The sequence below is a fragment of the Tauraco erythrolophus genome, chromosome 3 (assembly GCF_009769465.1).
Source record: "Tauraco erythrolophus isolate bTauEry1 chromosome 3, bTauEry1.pri, whole genome shotgun sequence".
Lineage (NCBI taxonomy): Eukaryota > Metazoa > Chordata > Aves > Musophagiformes > Musophagidae > Tauraco > Tauraco erythrolophus.
In genome coordinates this window covers 66,549,270-66,571,528 of record NC_141467.1, presented here as the reverse complement: position 1 = coordinate 66,571,528, position 22,259 = coordinate 66,549,270, and the positions used below count along the sequence as shown (strand labels likewise).

At 42.8% G+C, this 22,259-nt stretch overlaps 1 protein-coding gene across 4 annotated transcripts in view; it reads right to left on the bottom strand.

Annotated features, from left to right (window-relative positions):
- Positions 1 to 22,259, bottom strand: part of SGK3 (serum/glucocorticoid regulated kinase family member 3) — a 63,799-nt gene that overhangs the window by 29,729 nt on the left and 11,811 nt on the right. The window contains exon 1 of one of the 4 annotated variants that reach the window (XM_086608682.1): positions 6,798 to 6,836. The exons of the other annotated variants lie outside the window; for them this stretch is intronic. The gene's annotated coding sequence lies outside the window, so the exon portion shown is untranslated. Of the gene's footprint in view, positions 1 to 6,797; positions 6,837 to 22,259 lie in introns of those variants that run through there. 4 annotated transcript variants of the gene reach the window in all.

Sequence of the window (22,259 nt, the reverse complement as noted above, 5' to 3'; positions counted from 1 at the left end):
GTGCATCTGTCTGATTATTTACCTTCTCTGCCCCCTCTTCCCCCATACTTGGCATACTTTGAGTTTAGCAGAACAGTAAGGTCGTCCATTCCCTTCAGTTGAACAGTTAGCTTTCTTGCAAAACTTGAGAAGGGCACAAGACAAGAAAGAGGACAAAGCCATCAAAAAGGCTTAGTATTAACTAGTATTAACACTCACTGAGGGACAGTATTCTCCCCACCTGCCTGGAGCACAAGCCAATTGTTTACTGGATCCCACTGCAAACAACAAGAACTTCAACACTGCCCAAGAGCATCCAAAATTCAGGCTGTGTAGCTACAATCCTTTGTTCAGGCCTGCACAGCCATCTGAAGTGTTTCAGTGAATATAGCTCAGCTTTTAGAACCAACTTACAAACATGAGAAAAAATTTTTAGAAAGAGACCTCAGTTCTCTTCAAAACACCCAGAGGAAAAAGGAGGGCTCAGTTCAACACTTAACTCCCTATTTTCTTAAAATGGGAAGTATAAAAGTGCACTGTATATTTCATATAATAAACTTCCAAGAAGTACAAGCTAACCCAATGTCATTCTGCTATTAGAGAGACACCCATATTTATGTTGGCACAAAGGCCAAAGCCCCTGGAATCCAGTGAAAAGATTTGTTCTTGATACTCAACTAGTCTCAGTCAGTCAGTTGACTATTTTTCTTGCTCTCAAAAGCCAGATCATCTTTCTAGTTCAAACTTCATGCTATTATTCCTCCTGTAGCCATTTAAAATTAAGTAATTTTCAAAGATCTATCTGGTAACTTTAAACAAAATGGAGCATTTGAAACCACTGTAATCACAGCTAAGTGACAGATCATCCATACTGCAACATATTTAGGGAATTATTTTTAGTTACGTCTGCATTTACCTTGATTTGATTGCTCCCTACTTCACTGATTAGGTAATTACAGGGTTGAGCAGGGTTAAGCTTCCCCTTGCCATTATTTGACTGTAACATAGCTCATCCAAGCCAGTTACACAGACTCATGAGTTTCAAACTGGTTTCTTTTTTCCTTTGGCAAGCCACTGTTAAAAGCTTTATTACAACAAGGTATAGTTCTCATTTTCCGCAATTTTATACTGGCAGGGGATTAAGACTGTTCTTCATTCATTGCCATACACTAAAATTAAGGTCTGTGTTCTTCTCCATCATAAGAGGTCTACTAAAATAGTCAATAGGGACCACTTTCAGTAAGTGTTTCACTAAGCTTAGACTTTACTAAGCACTTATGTCAATCTTTAGCCACTTCAGGTCCAACGTCAGGAACTGAGCAGAAGTCACTGTGTTTATCTGTCTTCCTGCTCATCACTGAAAAACAAGTAAAGCTTTAAAACAGATTAGGTGTTCCCTGACGAATATCACTCACCATCTTTCTCCTCTTGTAAACTGACATTCATTATAAAGGTTTCTAACATGCTTGCACTCACTCTCACAAATAGAGGCTGTTCGTATCTCATCCCTTTCATTTTTTATTCTTGCTGTCATAGTTTTAAATACCAGTACAGCAGTATGGATTAAAAGCAGTAGTCCCAAAAATATCACTCGGAAGACTGAGCTTTATTCCAGATCTCAAGTTGAAAGATCTACAGAAAACAAAAGGAGGAAGTGTCACCCAGATTAATTCAGGAAAAGTTCATTCATCTTACTGGGGAGAAAAGGAATAAATCATCTGAGAAGCTGAAACTGCAATGTTTGTATTTCTTTCTTTAAGCTGCCTGGAAGATCACTGGCTGCGATTATTATCTTTCCCTGAGGCATCTCCTCTGAGTTGTGCCTCGGTCACCAACATTAAGCTGAACTGACAAACTTGGAAGAAATGCATTATCAGTTTGCCACTAAGCTCCAGAGGATCAGAGCTTTCTTTCAATTTCTATTTGCCACGAGTCTATCAGCTCTTGCGAGCTTCTTGTATCCGAACTGTAAGTCTGACTGTAGAAATAGAGACAGATTTGCCTTAATCTTTGCCATGCTGTAGTTCAGGAACACAGCTGTAGTTTTACTAGCAGGTAAAACCGCTAATGCTGTGATAACTACATGAAGTAATAACAGAGAGCAAACAGTACAGACAAATTTCCACCTAGAGCTTCAAAAGTGCCAACTGTAGTGTCTTGAGGGTTGCCAGATACGAGTGAATTTAACAGACGCTGTCAGCTGAGAGGTCTCTGCCTCTGGTTATAGCTTTTCCTGTAACTAAGAACAAGTATCCCCGGCCTCAACTTCGGGAACAGGTGTAAAGGAGATGGGACTTTAGAAAATCAGGTAGCAATATAAATAACCCTTAAATCATACTTGAGCACTAGTGAAAGAGCATGTAGATAACGCAAGACAGGTTAACACTGAAACCAGTGTTGTCCAGAAACAGCTAACATTTTTCACTTGCACCAGTATCTAGGCCTGAAACAGTGAAAGGCACAGACAAATGCAGCAGAGGAGAACGTAAGTCACACATCCTCCTGGCAAAGTTTCCAGTCTATCAACAGCTACACTGTCCATTTTCTTCATGGTGGCTGTCAAAAAGCAAGCAGTATTTTCACCGTTTCCTGCATGAAGCCACAACAATGCCAAACTTCAGGCTGACCCTTGCCTCTGGTGAAGTAAGAGTGTGGTGATAACAGAACCGTAGCACTATGAGAATGTATATGGATGTATTATACCCATAAATGAAGGATTTTCTGAATGCCTTACAATAAAATATTTTGTGCAACCTCGTAATAGCTACATGCAACAAGTAAACATTATGTAGTTTAGTGGCGCATAGCAACCTCCTTTTACTTCTTTCTACATCAGCTAGGCTCAAATTGTATTAGAAAAAGTTTCTGAAGTTTAATCAGTCTGTTTTATTCTGTACTGAAACATTTTATTTTCTTTTAAATTATAATAGCCTGAAGATGATACCACTGTATAACCAAAGACCCATGTTCTGGGTGCTTATGAGTCAATCTCTGCCAAGAAATCTCCAAAACTAGATTAGGAAGCTGTGTACTCACCTGCTGGGTGAATACTCTCCAGCTGTAGCCAAATTGCCTTAAATGCCTCTAATGCCAGTGCAAACCAGCTATCATCCTCACTCCAACTCTGAGTAATACAAGGGAAGCAGAGGCAAGAACAGTCAAAAAACCCCAAAAGACAGTCTTCCTGCAAGCACACTTGGAAGAATCACCAGGATCCATACTGACGCATTGGAACAGGACAGGCATTTCCCCATACACTAATATCTGCCTAGAAAGACTTACTCTAGGACTGAGTCACCAGGAAAACCAGCTGCTGAAAATCCCACCTGAGTCTGATTCCAAATACAGAAGGAACCTGCATACACAGACAAAGAGAGCAAGACACAGGAGACAGTCCTATTATTTGCTATAAACTTTACTCTATTTCCTCTTACTTTAGAGAAAGTATAATCTTTGGCATACTTTTCATCAGTTCCTCAGTCTTCTCCACAAATGTCCTGATAACGACTCAACATATCCCTGGTCATTACACAATCTTTGAGAAAGCTCTGAAAGTCAACTTTTTCTCAACCACTGTATGATGAAACAAGGTCTCACTCTCTTGTTACCAGACAAGCAGCTGACAAAGAGGAAATGGGAGAAAAGATATTCCGAATCCAATGCAACAGAAACACAGCATAAAAAGAGAGAGGGATTGTGGGAGAAGTCACATGCTTCAGAAAGAGTCAAAGGCAAAACACGGATTGCTAATTTGTAAAAAGAGATGGACAGCCAGAAGCTGTTGAATAACTAGGTTCCGAAGAAAACAGGTTTCACATAGGACATCCTTTTCAATACTACATACGTATGATTTTTAATACCAGAACACTAAACACCAGTGCAGACTTCTAGAAATATTACAGCTGAAGAAAAAGGAGAGCCCTAACCAAAATACTCTGGCCAATCCTTGTCTTATTTCCACACTACTTTCTAACTACAATTTGAGAGAAGAATCGAGAATTCAGCCATTGGTACACAGGAGAAAGCCTGCTCACTGTTTACACACCCACCCACTATCTAGTGTTTTTAAAAATCTTTCATATCACCCATTATGGAAAGCAAACCACTACTCCATAGCCATGTGGGCAAAGTCCAACTCAACTGATTCTTTCTACTTGTAGAAAAGGATAGCAGGTGAAGCAAAAATTCAACCAAGGGAAAGAAATAAGTAACTTCTCTTTTTTTGTGTCTATCAAATTTACTTTGGAGAATTCAGGCAAACGTTTACCTTCCTTGATTCTACTGCACCCAAGAACATTCCTTCTGCCTCATCTCCCAAAATAAGCTCCAGCAAATTACTCTAACTGGCATATAACAAGATTCGTGAATTTGACTGGATCTATTTGCATTCATGTCCCTTACATACCAGATACAGGTTCTTTGCCGTGGTAAGCAAACCCTGAATAATACAATGGGGCTAAAGAACAAATACTGCCAACAAAAGGCAGCTGTCTTTTAATCCTGAACAGAGGTCTATAATAATTTCATCTTTACCCCATGTCCATAGCATCTGGAAAGGTCACTATGTCCCTCAGACAGCAGGACTTGCGAACAGCAAAAGCACATTAAAAAAATCAATTTTGTGTTGCACTTGCTAACCTGCACATTTCTTGGCAGGCTTCCTCAGCCTTCCTACACACCAGGTCCAATTAAAATTAAATGTAGATGCCTAAGGATAGCACAGATCAAAGGCTGTAGCAACAGCACTGTGAGCTACTTTTAAGAAGTCTTACAGACAGTTGACTCCAGCCAATTGCAACATAGTCAGTTCCACGTAAGAGGGCAGTCAGACTTCAGTAAACACAAAGCAAGTAATCCCAGCCTCGTTTTGCCCCTCTTCAGGAAGAAGTGAGAACACCCCGAAGTTCAATTCCGGATATACTCCCCATTTTATTTTTTTTTTTTTTTTTACATGACCTTCAACAAAAGTCACCAACTGTTCTCCCTCTGTTTCACTGTGTAAACACAGGAAAATTCTGATCTATCAACGTCACTGCTAATGCATCGAACATGAAGAAAGCTAGTGGATTTTATGTACTATAATTGTCAAAAATCAGAATACATCTGGATTTTAAAATAATGAAATAGGCACATCCAAGCTACAGTTCACAACCCAGAAAATACACTTTTGAAGTCTGTGCTCTACAAAATTCGAGGCTGCCTAGAACCATAAAGCTGCTGGATAATGAAAAGGTAACAACTTAAATATCAGAATATAAAAGGCAAGTGACAGAAAGAGACTTTAGCAGTATCTAAGTCGCATGCCCAGCTCACCATCACTTGATTCCTCTAGTTACTTCAGCGCAACTACAGCTAGTATTTTATGTCCATTCTTCAAGGACAGTTTACAAAGTCCTGCAGGTTAGAACGTACATTGACCTTTCACATATTTCAGTGCTGCACGGAGAATAAGGTGTTTCAATTCTATAAGGATTCAGAGAACAGTTGCTCATGCACGCGTAGCAGAATTTGGCACAATAACATTAGATGTTGTGAGGCTGTAATTTATTATCAAAGGTGGAAATTAAGGTTGAAAAGCATTTTTAACACAATATATCATCATCATCACGTAACTACTACTGACTACTTCTTCAGCTTTAAAATCATCAAGGTTGCTAAAAAAAACAGTACTTCTCACTGATATGTGCAAGCTAAACATGCTGAATTTCTGACCTAAACGAGTATCTCAAAATATCTTTTAAGAAATAGGTCGGTTTTCCAGCCTTATTAGAAATACCATTCATAGAGACTACCGTGACAACATTAACAGTGAACTTTCCTACATGCTTTCCAAAGCTAGTAACATTTTTTCCTGAAGTCTAAAGTATCTTAAAGCCCTCAGGAAAATACTCCACCATACATACACACCTTCCTTTTTTTGTCATTAGTTCATAATACAGTCCATTAAAGAGATGGATGCACAGGTGAAGACTGAAAAAAACTAAAATAAAATAACAGAACTGTATTTAGACATTCAGACTGAAACACCAACATTAAAAGAACCCAAAACAGAATAACAGCTATCTTTAAAAATACAGATTCATTATGAGCAAGTCTATAAACACACTTACTGTATGCTTGAAAGGAGTTATAAAAAAAAACTTAGCTAGTGATATTCACAGAAATCTTCAGTGCCAAAAAACTGGAAGAACCATAGCTGCATTCAAGTGACATTACTGTGTGGAAACGAAGCACAGTACCAGCCCAAAAACGTATCTTAAGTTCAAATGGGAATAAGAAATGAAAATTTCATACTGCAGAATTACTGCATATCTAGAAGCAGAACAGTTACACCTTTAAGAGCTGCTAGAGGAGAAAAATTCATATAAATGTTTAAAAAAAGACAAGTGGTCAAAACAGCTCGAGGCTTAATACTTCACAACTGCCTTTTAATTAACCTCTACAAAATTAAATTCCTCGAGGGTACCCGAATCGCTGCAAGACAGCACTGCCTACACAAGGCTTCAGTTTTTCAGGACAAGCCCTCAGTGCTGCTCTCCCTCAGGTTGGGCTGTGCTCTTCCAAAACACCAGCTACGTACTGGCTGCAAGCCGCTGGGAGCAGAGGAGTACACGCCGCGCAGATAACGCCCTCGGGCATCCCCCTCCTCGCACGGCGGGCCGAGAGGCGCCGCCCGTGAAACAGAACCGCACCGACCTACCGCCCGAGCGAGCGAGGCCGCCGGCTCCGCGGGGCTCGGGAACGAAACCGAGCTGCTCGCCTTCACCCCCGAAACTACTTCTCGGCTCCCTGATTTCCCCAAGTTACAAATTTCTCACGTTCTCGGTCCAGCGGCGCCGCGCGGCCGCCCCTGCCAGCTTCGCTCGCCCCCCGCCGCCGCTCGCAGGCGCGGCCATCTCCTGCCCGGCGGCGCCCCGCTGCCCCGCCCCCGGAACGCCGCAGGCTGCCGCACACGCGGCCCCAACGGCGAGGAAAAGCGAAAGGCGGCTCCGTAGAGGAGAGGCGGCCGGCGCCGCCGCCGCGGGAAGGGAGCGTGGCACCGGCCCCGGCCCCGCGCCTCACGGCCCCCGCCGAGCTCCGCCGCAACGGCCGCGCGCGCGGCCCCCTCCGCCCGCCCACGCACCCGGCACGTGTGACCGTCGCTCGGGGAGCGGCGCGGGCGCGGGGAAGGAGCGAGAGGAATATTAACCCCCAATTAACCCCCTTCGAGGGAAAGTGAGCGCGGGGAAGGCGCGGCACCGCACCGCACCGAGCCCGCGAGTGGCGTGCGAAGGCGAGAGCCGCCCCGGCCCACACACGCACGGGCACGGGCCCGCGGCCGCCGCCGCCGCCCCGCGCCCCTCCGCCCCCGCGGCGCCAGGCTGCGGCCCGGGCGTGGCGCGGCCCGAGCTGCCCGCCCGCCGCCGCAGCCCTCCGCCTGCCGGGCGCCGGCCAGCCGCTGCGCCGAGCCGCCCCTCGGCCCGCTGTGAGGCGCAGACCCCGTGTTGCCCTGGGCTGTAGGCCGGGACCGGGAGGCGAGGTCGTCCCCGTCCGTCCTCCCCCTCCCCCCCGCTCCCTCTCGCCTTTATTTATGTATTTAATTTTTGTAAACATTTTTTTTTTTAAACTATAAGTTTCCACTTTTCCCCGTTCCTGTCACCAGGTTTCGGTGGTGGCCCTAGAGCCCCGGAGGGACACTCCCACTTCTGCTGGGCAACTCCCCACTGGAATGCCAGAAAATGATCATCAGCAAAGCCACCACGCTGGTAAAAATAATCTTAAAACCATCATGCACAGTGAGGGTTTTAGCGTAACTTTTAGCAGGGCCCACAATCGTTAAACCAACCGGCTGCTGTAATGAAAGCTCTCTGCCTTATTCTCTGTGTGTAGAAGGAATAATGCAGAAAAATGAGATAGGTTTGCGTAATATCTAGCACAATTTAGGGAACTATTTCTGCACCCTCTGAAATGAGACGGTAAGTTTCAATACCCCTGTTAAAATTCAACTAAACCTCTTAAAACAAGGCGTAACTTGGTAAGCTTTTCCTGAGCAGATTGAGGCCGTAAAACAGTTACAAAAATACAAATTCCAGAGGGAAAAAAAAAAAAACCTCTTTCAATGGCAGTATCACTTCCTCTTTATTTTGTTAACTAGATCTGAAATTGCAGCACAGCCAGGAGTTATCATGGATTCAGTTTAACAGAACAGACCACCGCACCCATTAAGCTAAAACCTCATGCTTGTTGAGGATCTGCTATGGTCTCTAAACACGTGTATGTTTATCATTCAGACAAGGGTTAAGAGGCAAACAACATCTAATGCAAACGGTAACACTCAAATAAGGTAAAACTCTATGCCATTTTAGTTTCCTCCATATAAATACCTGAAATGATTCTCTGGCTTTCAACTGCTGTGTAAAGAATGAGCAAGTGTGAAAACACCGTAGCCTGTTCCACTGTCGTAACTCAAGCAAACTTCGGAGCCCCCAAAACCCCACAGGTTTTCATCAGGAAATTGTTCTGTTGAATACGGAGAAGCCCCATGTTCTACAAGCGTGTCTTCACAAGACTTGTATTTGGGCCTGACGAGACATGACAGTGCTCATTTCAACAGTCACAGGTATTGGCAAGTATCTGGCAAGTAGTGATTCGGGAGATTCTGTTTCTGGACACTCCTGCCACAGAAGTATTCCAGCATAATACTACACTCACGTGTCAGACACTGACAGTCATCCAAGCGCTCTCCAAAAACAAACCAGGAAAGCAGCCTGGCATTGTATGTCACTGTTTTTATTAGCGTGTTGTGACTGTGTGCACACAAGCGTCCGTTTCAGTAGAGTCCGCACAGGAAGAGATGAGGAATTTTCCCATCCTAACCTGCCCTTTCCTGATTTTGGAGCTTCGTATTTTTGGGTAGGCACTGCTAGATCCAGAGACACTGCATTTGTAGCAACGGCTGCCTTTTGATCAGATCAGGCAAGGTATTTGCCTTACATTCACAGAGAGGTTTCAAAGAAACTGCGTTAGCACTTCTTGTTGTGAAACCCAGAGCTTTTGAACTTCAGTCAGTTAAAATAACTTGTTGGCAAATAACTGAATCAGGTAATCTGTATTCAAGAGTTATTTTACTTTACAGTTGCTTAGCAGTGTTCATCTTCTGGCTGGTTGATAGTTTTCAGTTAATCATTCACTTGTCAGCAGATGAGTTGAATGGAGCCACTGGTGTGATTTACCCTGGCCTAGAGATAATTAAACTCTTTCTACCTGACCACACAGTCTAAGGCCTAAACCTTTGAATAAAGAGTGGCTATTTGTCCTTCTTCGCAGTTAAAAGCTCCCTGAAGACTGGGCTGTCAACCGGTTGATTTTATGCAGTTCCTCTCACTATTCTAGAGCTATGCTCAGTCTTAAGTAATTAGAGAGCAGCAACGTGGTATGTATCCTTAAATTACAATTTGCCTGAATGAATTCCACAGCATGTTCATCTGTCTAGTGCATCATACCATGCAAAACACTTTTAAGGTCCTAAAATTTAAATAAACCCTAATGTACAGATTTGCTTGATGAGCTTTTAACAACTAATGTCAATGTTGATACCTGGTGGTTAACTGAACAGCACACACAGAAACGCAGGGAACTTAACCTGCCTTTTATGCGAAGTTAAAGGTCAGCAATTGCTCTGGCATTTCTGTCCCCGGGAACTCCCTTGCATTCCCCATTTATGTTTCCTAGGCAAGTAATACATACAAAGAATCTCATTTCTACTGCTTTGCAGTACTTCGCTTCTGAAGAATGTTACGAATCCATGTACTGTGCTGTCATCCCAACTATTTCGAATCTTTGCTGAGGAATACCAGTGACTGCGTAGCGGGGGCAGAAAAGAAGAAAAAAGAGAAGAGGATTGAAGGACCCATGTCAACCCACTGCTAATGCAAGAGGTCACAGAAATGCATGTTTCTCCAAGCCTGGTACTAGCAGGTAGCAATAATCTGAACTATTAGGTTCTGTTTTTACTGAAAATGTCCTTGAATTGGTATGAAAACCTCATCCCTGACCAAAGATGAAAAGTCTAATTTTACAACATCAAGAGAACTATACAGACAAAAATACAGTACAAAAAGCATTGTAAGACAAAGACAAGCAGGAATGCAGATGTCTTCTTTAAACATAGCCAGGAGCTTTGCTGGTGAACACTGTTCTGCATGTATATATTCTGTAATACTTGAGTATACATTCAAATATTCACACAACAAGCACAGCCCAAGCCACTTGACAAGCGTAATCCAGTATTTTTAGTTACTGCTAAGACACGGTGGGTCAATTGAGTAACACCTCAAAATCATTACCTCACTATCGGCTTCCAACAGCAACACCACAGCTTTCAGTTTCAGTTCCTGCATCTTTAAAGAAGTATTTTCATCTATCACTTTTAACACCAAGCTTTCTATCCTACTCCTCACGCTCAGGGACAACACAATCTTCTTGCCCCCAAACAGGCGATTAAAAGAGTCATCAGGTTTGGACAGATGAGATGGTGTTTGGAATCAAAAACTCTTGTGCAACAGCATCTCGCATACCAGCAACTACAGTTAAACCAAATGCATGTTTGCTTAAAACCCTCCAAAAGGCATTAATGTAACACTGCAATAGATAGGAAGTGATCTTTTAATTAATTATTGTTAGCTTTTAGCCTATGAAGCCCTAAACTTAGATTACACTCAGGAAAAAGCTGATGGCCATTGTAGTTAACTTTGCATGTGCCAATTGTTTTAATCAAGGGACCCAGTACCAAGCAGGTTGCATCCACCTACACAACATTGAGCCAGCCTCCCTTTGGGCAGCCTCTGGCTGCAATGGATGGGCCTCAAAATGACGCAGGTACAGCAACTCAGGGCAAATATTGTCTTAACACCCGGGATTCTGGCAGCCACAAAGACACCATAAAATAAATTAAGACAGATACGCATCTGCCCTTTTCACTGCTTCCCAGCCTCTTGTATGGATACATCTAATTAATCCATGTCCATACTCCTCTGCCTTTCAAGAGGCCTGGGGATGGGCCAGTTGGGACCTGGTATTCAGCACTGCAAAGCATGACACTCAAGAGTCATGTACTGGAGAAAATTGTCTTCCGATAAACTCCTTGGATATATGAAGTTACCAAAAAACACAGTCTATTGAGGATAAAATCAAATAAGGGAAGACCCTCAGTAGGAAAGTGATCTAGCTGAAAGCCTGAGGAACTGTGGAAGACGTGCCAGTGCCAGCTGGACAAGATTTAAACCCCACAGTGTGCGTGCAATCAACAGTGTAACCAGGTAACTGTTCTTTACTAAAGCTGGTTTTGTAACACTTAATGCTTGTATGCATATTAATTGCTTCCATTTAACTCATCTTCACAGTTGCATGCCTGTGCTTATTAGAGAAACCTCAATAATGGTTCAGTTTTAAATGAGTTGCACAGGAGAAATGTGGGTTTTTTTTTTCCCCTACTTTCTTTTCGTATGCTAGATTAACTACAAAATGTCTTCAGATTACAGAGGTGGTCTTTCAATTTTAATGAATGAAATGAATACTTAAAAAGACCAATTTGTAGCAAACATATACTTCAGCCCCTTCTCCCAAACAAACCAACCAACCCACCGGAAACTACCACAAGCCACTTAAACAAGTACTACTGAAAGATTCATTACCTCTTGAAAAAGCATAAGAACATGGCAAGTAAAGGAGCCTTCCCAACCCTGAACGACATTCAGAGTGAAGTGACAGTTTTCCAGCACTCCAGACACAAAGATGATGATCAATGTATTACAAGCAGTGTCCTGGAGCATAGAGGCTGGCGGAGATCAAAACCAGGATCTACAACACCACTACACGGACTCACACTTGGCATAGCAAACATCACAAACTAAAACAATGGAAAACTATAGACAAACTGTAATAAATTGTATCATTTCACAAACATCACAGGGTATGCATAACATGGACCAGAAGAATGACAGCAGCACCACATCAAAGAAATTCTTCACAGAAGCTAAGAAGGAAACTGGTTTCAATCAACTGAAGCATATACGAAAGATGAACGCTAGTACACAAACAAGCACTGTTCCAAAAGCATCCGTGTCACAAGGAATTAAGCAAAAACAGGTAAAGCTGAAAGATTAAAAAGGCAAGTTTATCTCTACCTAAGGGAACATATATGCCAAGTACATTGTTGCATACCTTGGAAATTCAGATTCCCTGCCAGTGCTTTTCAGAGGAACTGCAATTTTTGTTAAAAACATATGAAGCTTTCAGTCTCTTCAGGAATGCGTTTACACACTGGGATGATGAAGCCAACATCTAAGAGTTTTTCTGGGCAAGATTAACTGTAGTAAACAGCAAACACTCTCAGTCACATGGAAAAGGCTCACGAACACACAGTGGCACCTCTGTCGTAAGTGCATTGACATTTATACTGGTCAACACTACAGCACATATATCTGGTCCTTCCTAGAAGCAGTATCTGCACTCTGAACGTTCAGCAGACCTATACGGGACTTCTTAACATCTACAGTCCGGGATGAATGGTAACTCCTACTTGTCTGTTGGTTATCCAGAGCTCCAGAACAAATGCAAACAGGTCAGGTTCTGTCCTGGTACCACCTCCACGCAGAAGAGAGGAGGCATCTCTGGAGAAAATTAGATGTATGGTAGGTTTTACGGACTCCACCTCAGTCCAAGCATAGCCCTCATTCCTCACATAGAACCAGAGACTTTGCCTAGAGATGCCTCCTTTTCCCCTCCCAAAGACCACTTTAATATCTCAGATTTTAGAATCATAGAATCATAGAATGGTTAGGGTTGGAAGAGACCTTAAAGATCATCTAGTTCCAACCCCCCTGCCATGGGCAGAGAAATCCTCCACTACACCAGGTTGCCCAAAGACTCATCCGACCTGGCCTTGAACACCTCCAGGGATGGGGCATCTACAACTCCTCTGGGCAACCTGTTCCAGTGCCTCACCACCCTCAATGTAAAAAATTTCTTCCTTATATCTAATCGAAATCTCCCCTCTTTCAGTTTGAATCCATTGCCCCTTGTCCTATCACTACACGCCCTTGTAAAAAGTTCCTCTCCAGCTTTCCTGTAGGCCCCCTTTAAGTACTGGAGGGCTGCTAAAAGATCACCCCGGAGCCTTCTCTTCTCCAGGCTCAACAGCCCCAACTCTCTCAGCCTGTCTTCATAGCAGAGGTGCTCCAGCCCTCGGATCATCTTCGTGGCCCTCCTCTGGACCCGCTCCAGTAGCTCCATGTCCTTCTTATGTTGGGGACTCCAGAGCTGAACACAGTATTCCAGGTGGGGTCTCACGAGAGCTGAGTAGAGGGGCAGAATCACTTCCCTCGACCTGCTGGCCACACTTCTTTTGATACAGCCCAGGATACGATTTGCTTTCTGGGCTACCAGCGCACATTGCCGGCTCATGTTGAGCTTCTCATCCACCAGCACTCCCAAGTCCTTTTCCTCAGGGCTGCTCTCAATCCATTCTCCGTCCAGCCTGTACTTGTGCTTGGGATTGCCCCGACCCACATGCAGGACCTTGCACTTGGCCTTGTTGAACTTCATGAGGTTCTCACAGGCCCACCTCTCCAGCCTGTCAAGGTCCCTCTGCATGGCATCCCTTCCCTCCAGCGTGTCCACAACACCACACAACTTGGTGTCATCTGCAAACTTGCTGAGGGTGCACTCGATCCCACTGTCCATGTCTCCAACAAAGATGTTAAATAGCACTGGTCCCAGTATTGACCCCTGAGGAACACCACTCGTCACTGGCCTCCACATGGACATTGAACTGTTCACCACAACTCTTTGAGTGCGACCATCTTACCAATTCCTTATCCACCGAGTGGTCCATCCATCAAAACCACGTCTTTCCAGTTTAGAGACAAGGATGTCGTGTGGGACTGTATCAAATGCTTTGGATAAGTCCAGGTAGACGATGTCAGTTGCTCTTGCCCCTATCCATCAATGCTGTAACCTCATCGTAGAAGGCCACCAAATTAGTCAGGCAGGATTTGCCCTTAGTGAAGCCATGTTGGCTGTCACCAATCACCTCCTTATTTACTATATGCCTTAGCATAGTCGCCAGGAGGATCTGCTCCATGATCTTGCTGGGCACAGAGGTGAGACTGACTGGCCTGTAATTCTCTGGGTCTTCTTTTTTCCCCTTTTTAAAGATGGGGGCTATGTTTCCCCTTTTCCAGTCACTGGGAACTTCATCAGATTGCCATGACTTCTGAAATATGATGGCTAGAGGCTTAGCAACTTCATCTGCCAGTTCCCTCAGGACCCACGGATGCACCTCGTCTGGTCCCATGGACTTGTCCACCTTCAGGTTCTTAAGATGGTCTCAGACCTGATCTTCTCCTACAGTGGGTGGTTCTTCATTCTCCCAGTCCCTGCCTTTGCCTTCTGTGACTTGGGCACATTTTACTCAACTTCAAAAAACTTTCATTCCCTGAGATGCAGAATCACTATATTCTGAGCTGCTTTCTCACAAGCCAGGGATTTCTGGCTGTACTTCATATACTTCATATTTGGTTATGTCACATACGGTCTTTTACAATGAGAAGCAATCTGTTTCAAGCAACAGCTATGGGCAAACTATGGACCTGGCCATCACCTCATTGTGGGGAAGTACCTGATATGCATAAACATCTGCAGGTAGCAAATGGAGCATAATAGGCTGAGTGGTGGTGGGGAGGAAATCCAAGTGATTCCTTGCAGAGGAAAAGCTATATGTACCTCAGACATAACACAGATGACCCTCATGACCTTGATACCAACCTATAACCCATACCATAACCAGTTTCACATCTTATCCAAATGCATATTAGAGGAACACACATACATGCAAACCAATTTACTGTCACAAGCATTAGACAGGCTTTTAAAAGATGCCAAACAAATTGAAAACATGAAGACAAGTAAGGCCATGAGTTACCCTTTTTCCCTTCAATGCAAGAGTTCTGCTTGTTTACATTTTGTGATTACATGAAGTCTCTGTATATTTTCATAAATGTATTTAGGAAAATTCATTCCTTTTGTAGAACACTATGTTGTAACTAATAACCCCCTGGGTAATTCGATATTACATTCCATGTAGAGGAGGTCCACATTCAAGGAGCACCTCCTCCAAGCTCAGCAGAGGTGCATCCCGGCGAAGAACAAGTCGGGCAAAAAGACCAGGAGGCCTGCGTGGATGAGCAAGGAGCTCCTGGACCAACTGAAAATTAAGAGGTTAGCCTATAGAGGGTGGAAGCGGAGACAGATAGCCTGGGAGGAATACAGAGAAGCTGTACCAACCTCATGAAGCTTAACCAGGCCAAGTGCAAGGTCCTACATCTGGGTCATGGCAATCCCAGGCACAAATACAGACTGGGTGGAGAATGGATCGAGAGCAGCCCTGAGGAGAAGGACTTGGGAGTACTGGTGGACGAGAAGCTCAATATGAGCCGGCAACGTGCTCTTGCGGCCCAGAAGGCCAACCGCGTCCTGGGCTGCATCAAGAGGAGCGTGGCCAGCAGGTCGAGAGAGGTGATTCTCCCCCTCTACTCTGCCCTCGTGAGACCTCACTTGGAGTATTGCGTCCAGTTCTGGAGTCCCAACATAAGAAGGACATGGACCAGTTGGAGAGGGTCCAGAGGAGGGCCACGAAGATGATAAGAGGGCTGGAGCACCTTTCCTATGAGGACAGGCTGAAAGAGTTGGGGCTGTTCAGCCTGGAGAAGAGGAGCTCCGGGGTGACCTTATAGAGGTCTTCCAGTACCTCAAGGGGGCCTACAAGAAAGATGGGGAGAGGCTGTTCAGGAGGGCCTGTTGTGATAGGACAAGGGGTAATGGTTTTAAAACAGAGGGAGGTAGATTCAGGTTGGATATTAGGAAAAAATTTTTTACCATGAGAGTTGTAGAACACTGGAACAGGTTGCCCAGAGAGGTGGTGGATGCTCCATCCCTGGAGACGTTCAAGGCCCGGTTGGATGAGGCCCTGAGCAACCTGATCTAGTTGGAGATATCCCTGTTCCTTGCAGGGGGGTTGGACTAGATGGCCTTTGAAGGTCCCTTCCAGCCCTAACGATTCTATGATTCTATGATTCTATGATTCTATGATATAGGTAAGCAATTTTTCGATAGAAACTGCATAAATGCATGATGAGATTTCAAGATAAAAAAGCAGCATAAGACAGCGAAATATCACATCTGCATTTCCAATACATGCATTTCTGTTTTCCTCACTTCATGCTCCTCAAGTTCTTTATTTCCCTCATGCATACACCTAAATGTATTATTATTGCCGTATCAGTAATTTTGGCGTACTTTTTTCAGTTAGGACAAGTTGAACAATGTATTTTCTTATAAAGCAAACAATGTAAGATTAGTTTTTAAAAATTACTTATCATGCAAGGCATTTGAAGTGGACAGCGAAGCGCACATGAACTATCTGACAAAGCTCACTTCTGACCCAAACCCTGCTGTTTACATCCTGTTCACTTACCAGTGCAATTGCTGGCAGGGTTCCACCAGGAGACGTCATCCAATTACAGCCATGTCGTTAGGAGACGCACCACTAACCGAGGGCACATGGATTTACACCCATATTCATATTTCACTGGGCCCTGATCTCTTTCTGCCATGCACCTACCCTCACTCACTGCACGTGTGCAGTCCGGAGTAGGTACCCAAACGAGTCCCCACAAGCCAGTTCATGTACCAGAAGCAGAATAATGGTATGAATTCCAAACTCCAGAAAGCCTAGTTTACCTTAGCTTTCCGTTACCTTAGAGATGCACACTGTAGATACTGCCTCAAGCCGCCTCCATTTGCTTACATGGAAGCATGGAAATTTGACATGGGTTTTACATGAGTTCCAAGAATATCAAGAAAAAGAACTGGTGTTGGAACCGACTTACCACTAAGTCCTACAAGGGTGAATACATACATAACAAAAGGACAAAGATAACAGGTTGCTTTGTAGATACATAGCAAAATAGGTGCTTGACATGACAAATTTACAGTTTATTGGTTTATGCTCTCTTGTTCTGGAACTAGTTTCAACAGACATGCATACAACCCAGTAATAAATTACTGTGCAGTGGAACGCTGTGAAGCTGAAGTTATCCAATACAGCTTATGAAGTATAAATTGCTAAATAACCTCCCAACTAATAGTACTGTAAGACCCGCATTTTGCTCTTAACAAAGACTTTTTGGAACTTGGCTTATAAATACAGTTCTATAAAACAGGTCAAGTATCTGAGTTTGCAGGACATCTGAGCAATTTGTGCAGGAAGGTACACCCCAGCTAAGCTAAGTATAAAAGAAAAAAGCTCTCTAAGTAGTAATTCTGTATGGATGTTTCTTAATTCAGCCTCCTGAATCCCAGCTACAGCACGTTCTACTGGAATTGCAAATAACAGGCTGGGGTGAACAAACACGCTTTGGTAAACAAGTGCTCTGGCACACAATGTTGTGTAGGTGGGGTCTACCCACAATGTCAAGAGTTCTTCCCCAACTTGTAGAGATGAGCAAGAACACAAGCACCATATTTGCATTTTCAAGCTATTTACTGATATTCTATTCAAATGAAACTAAACAAGGGTGTTGGTTTGGGGTGTATGTGTCCCCTCACAAAAGGCTCACAGCCTTTTCCAAAATACCAGCATTTTAAAGGCAGCCTAAGATCTACTGAATAGACCAGATTTGTGTTTGCTATTCTAGTAATACTTCTAACGCGCAGTTTATGTCTAAAGACACATGTACTCCACTACAGCACCATTATGCACCCACTTGAAGTAGAAAAAAGGTAGCAACAATTAAAAAAACCCACCGCCAAAGCAAGAAGCTGTATCTCTTAATCCAAAAAAGGACAGAGATTTAAGCAAAATGTTGTAAGAGTTTATTATTCACTGTCCTTAATTTGTTTACTTGTTTATCTAGCTGTTTGCTCATGTTTGCCAGATGCCCAACCTATTCCCGACCTACAGATAATATGTATTTCCACCTACCATCTACAGAGTCTGTTTTTTGTTCTCCAAGCACAAATACTCCCCTTTTCATTCCCGGGAGCTGTGGGTCAATGTTTTAAGTGTGTATGTGGGTCCGAACTATTAACTGAGTTTCAGCAACAGATTTATATAAAGATACATCCTGTCCTCTTATACCAGGTAAAACCAATATAACACAGGATGTCCACGAACAAGCAGGGACAGAGGACAGATGATCAACTTTTCATCTCTACTAAACTGATTTTTCTTTAATGGATCTTTCTTTTTATAATATAGCAATCTAGCAGAAGCCAGTTAATGGAATATTGTAAATCTGTTATGAAACATAAGCAACAATTAAATAAATCCCTCTAATCTCGCTATTAACTCAAGACCACTGTTCCATCATGCAATTTTTAAAAGGAACATGGTAGGATTCAATCTTTCGGGTCAGCAATTTTTTTGTTAGCTATTATGGCATTGGGTGGTAAGGACCACAGGGAACAAGAAAAGATATTGTTGGTTATCACATGGAACATGAATAATAACTAGGAGAAGTTACCACAAAATTCTATCTGTTGACATTTACCTTTGATATACATACAGTCATTTTAAAGGGACAATAAGAACTAGATTACTTAAAAGACATGATATTTTCTTGCAGTCGTTGTTCAAATTAGTCAAATGTTTCATATGAAAATGTTCCTGTACACAAATCCAAGCTGCTGTTTTCCGTCTATAAGGCATGAGATGAAGAATAGGTCTTATTCCAACCATAGTCTTTAACAATGTTGTACAAATCAAAGGAATTTTTGTAGGTGACAGCACAATTTTAAGCTTGCATAAGAAAACAAAAGAGTAAAATTCAAAGTTAGAATTCTAATTACACGGCAATCTTTGTGTCAACCCAATTCATTAAATGTTTTTATAAATCTTCAAATTAAGCAAAGGAAAAATTTGTTCTAGAAAGAAGATAAAGACTTCTGTAAAGCCAAGAGAACTCAAGATGTTGCACATCTCCTGAACTGAAGCACTTGACAAATACGTTGTTACTGCATTGTTAGTAAAATATGGGAGCTGTGCAGAATCTGTACAATGTTCAGGAAATGACCGATAATGAACCTCTGTTCGGATGCAATTGCAACAGAGATGAAGATACTCAAACTGGAACATGCACCACACTAACAGATGCTAATAGGAGCGGTGTTGGAGGAGGGTGCTAACATCTTTCACTCTTGGATTAAGTGATGAAAATTTAACTTCAGTCTGAAGCAGATACCATGTAAGTGCTCAAAAATCTCTCTGTGCCACACTAGCTCTGTTTCCCCTTGGGTTTGGGATGAGTCACTAGCAGGTTTCTACACCAAATTGCTTCCGATTCAAATGTACCTTTCATTTATATAAAAAGCGTTGCGGTAAGAGCCCTTCAAAATACCCACTTCAGAAATAATGTTTCATCGTTCACCTTTAGGCAACTGCAGTTCTCCCAGGCCCACGCTGCTCGTTTTTTTTCCTTTGTTTGCCACCAATTTATGCCTACCCGCACGCAGGCGTTAGCACACCAGAACCACAGGGAACGCCTGCGCTGCTGGCACGGTCACCTCCCTAGGGAGCCCGGGGCGGCGGGCAGATGTCTGCCAAGGGGTCCTCACCATGGACCTCTGTTAAAATCAAGTCGGGGTTATTATGGATATTTTCATTCCTTCACACATCTGCCTCCATTGATGGATTCAGAAGTGTCTTCAACATCGGAAAACAGAGGCAGTGCACATTTTTCACTCTTACGAGAATAATGCCTAATTTTGAGAAGAGGAATGCAGAAGTGCTGAGGACAAAACATTTCTTAATGCAATTCTTCTAAAGTCAGAGCACGCAAGATAGCTGTTTATACTGCTCATTCCTGGCTCCAGCATTCCTGCATGCGTAATTGCTCAATAAAGCTTTTCATATACATTTTACTGCATTCATTGCGAACTTGCACAGTTAAAACTAGCACCTCATTTTAAAATCTGGTTTACAGGAAGGATGTCTCAAGCCGCACAAGCCAGAGCAGCGTAGCACGTTTATGGGATAATGGAGTGACAGTAGAGTTTCTATCAACTAACAAAAGGCCCAGCAGTCAAGGGAGACAAAAAGAGAACAAACAAAACATTAGGCTAACACCAAAGAGACAGACATTTTTGATGTTTAACATAAATGCAAACTTGAAAGCATTAATATCCCTAGCATGGTGGGCAAGTATAGAGTCAAACTTCACCTGTGCAGATGCTAGAATTGTGGGAGTATGGAAACAGGAAGATGGAGATTATTTAAGGTCCATGGGATTATATGAAGTTTTGTTTTATTGCATGTCCAGGGAAGTTGAGAGCAGAGCCCATGACTTCCTGTAGTGACTTGAGGAGAGGAAATGAAAACATGCAGAACCTTCACTCCTTTGTATCAAAAAAAAAAAAAATAGAGAGAGGTTTTCTTTTGTAAGGAAAAAAAAAATATATATACACAAGCATATAGGGAAATGGGAAATTTACTGCAAAGGAAAGTAAATTGGATACTTACAAAAAGTTATTTCAGAGAATACTTGCCAGTATCTTCTGAGCACATAAATAATGGATTTTATCATAATGGATTTTATCTTAGGTTCTAAAAGTTTTTAAATACTGCGAGATAATCTGCCCAGACCTGAAAAGTTAATCAGTCAATTTACTGAAGAGTCTTAAAAAGAAAATATGTCTGACACTGGTCTGTGGTTAATTCTGTAGTATGTTGGCACAGAACGTATCACAAATTTGGAAGGAAGTCAGATTAAGGAAAGAAACAAACAAAATCCCAGATATTGGCTAAGGAGAACAAATAAATAAACCAAGGTCTGAATCCAAATAAATAGATTAAGTAGTATTTTCTTTGCCAGTAGCAGCATCTTCTTGGCCAAGACTATTCAGATTCCAATGAACAATAAAATTAAGATATACTACATTTTAAAACATGAAAACAGCAATAAAAAAGTGGCTGCAACATAGACTGAAAGATTCAACCAAGGCAAGTTTCTTCAGTAGAATAAGGATGAGATCTTGAGTCTTCCAAACTCTCATCATATCTTATTCATTACCCCACAGCAGAGGAAGATTACTTGCAAAGGACAGACTTTTTAAGGAGCTAGGAAAAAAAAAATCCCAAATAGTCTACTTCCTACGTTATCATAGAATCATAGAATCATAGAATGGTTAGGGCTGGAAGGGACCTTCAAAGGTCATCTAGTCCAACCCCCCTGCAAGGAACAGGGCTTTTATTCTAAAAGCACCCCAGCCCTAATTCTCTAGTGCCACGTAACACTGATTGCTCATCTGCGTAGAGCAACAGCAGAACCCCCAGGTTACACACAAATGTTTAGAAGACCACCTGCCAACCCCAGTGAGCTCCCTAGGAGTATTTGGGTGCGCATGTCATTAAGCTCAGCAAATTAGTTTGCTAAAAATAATCTCTAGTTAGATACAGGATAGGAAGGGCTGCAAATAAAGTATCACCAAAGTCACAGTAAGTCTTATTGGGCTGGAGATGTTAGTGCAAGTGGGAGAAAAGAAAACAGGAGCCTAAAAAAGCATTTTGTGATCAGGACAAACTGGCAGAGCTTAATTATTATATTAAACCCTAGACAGTGTTTTATTTTGGGCACCTCCTTCGTCAGCACAGAAAAAACGTTGCAGGCAGTTGCGCACACCCCGCAAACAGTAATATCAAACAGCAGGCAATGAAAAAATATCTTCCTCTTTTTGTTGTTACCATCTTTCTCATTTACCTTCACTGGAAGGATAATGTCTGTCTACCATGTTACATCCTGCCTCTCCACTTGCCCGTTGCCTGGAACCCAGCCTCACCTGAGGAAACCCACAGGGTTTTAACCCTCAAGAGGTGCAGCTCTTTGCTCACAACCTCTCTTCCTGCTCTCCCCACACTCCAATGCCACTGTCACCCACTCTCTGCAGGATCCTTTTCAGGCTGCAGCCATGACTTGTCTTATCTCACCAGCTGGGAATAAAACCCAGAGCTCAGTTCTTTGGAAAAGAGATCATTTTTATTAATTTTGTGCAAGACATCTAGTAAAATATAGACTTGGTGCAGCTTCAGGTGCCTTGTGGCTGCCAATGACCGAGAAACTACGTGAATTTATACATACAGGTACGTATTATTGCACACACCCCTCTTACTGTGCTCAATGGACTACACAGTAACTCTTGACAGTTTCAAAATCTCTCTGTTCCTAGAGAGAATTAAGCTCTTAAGG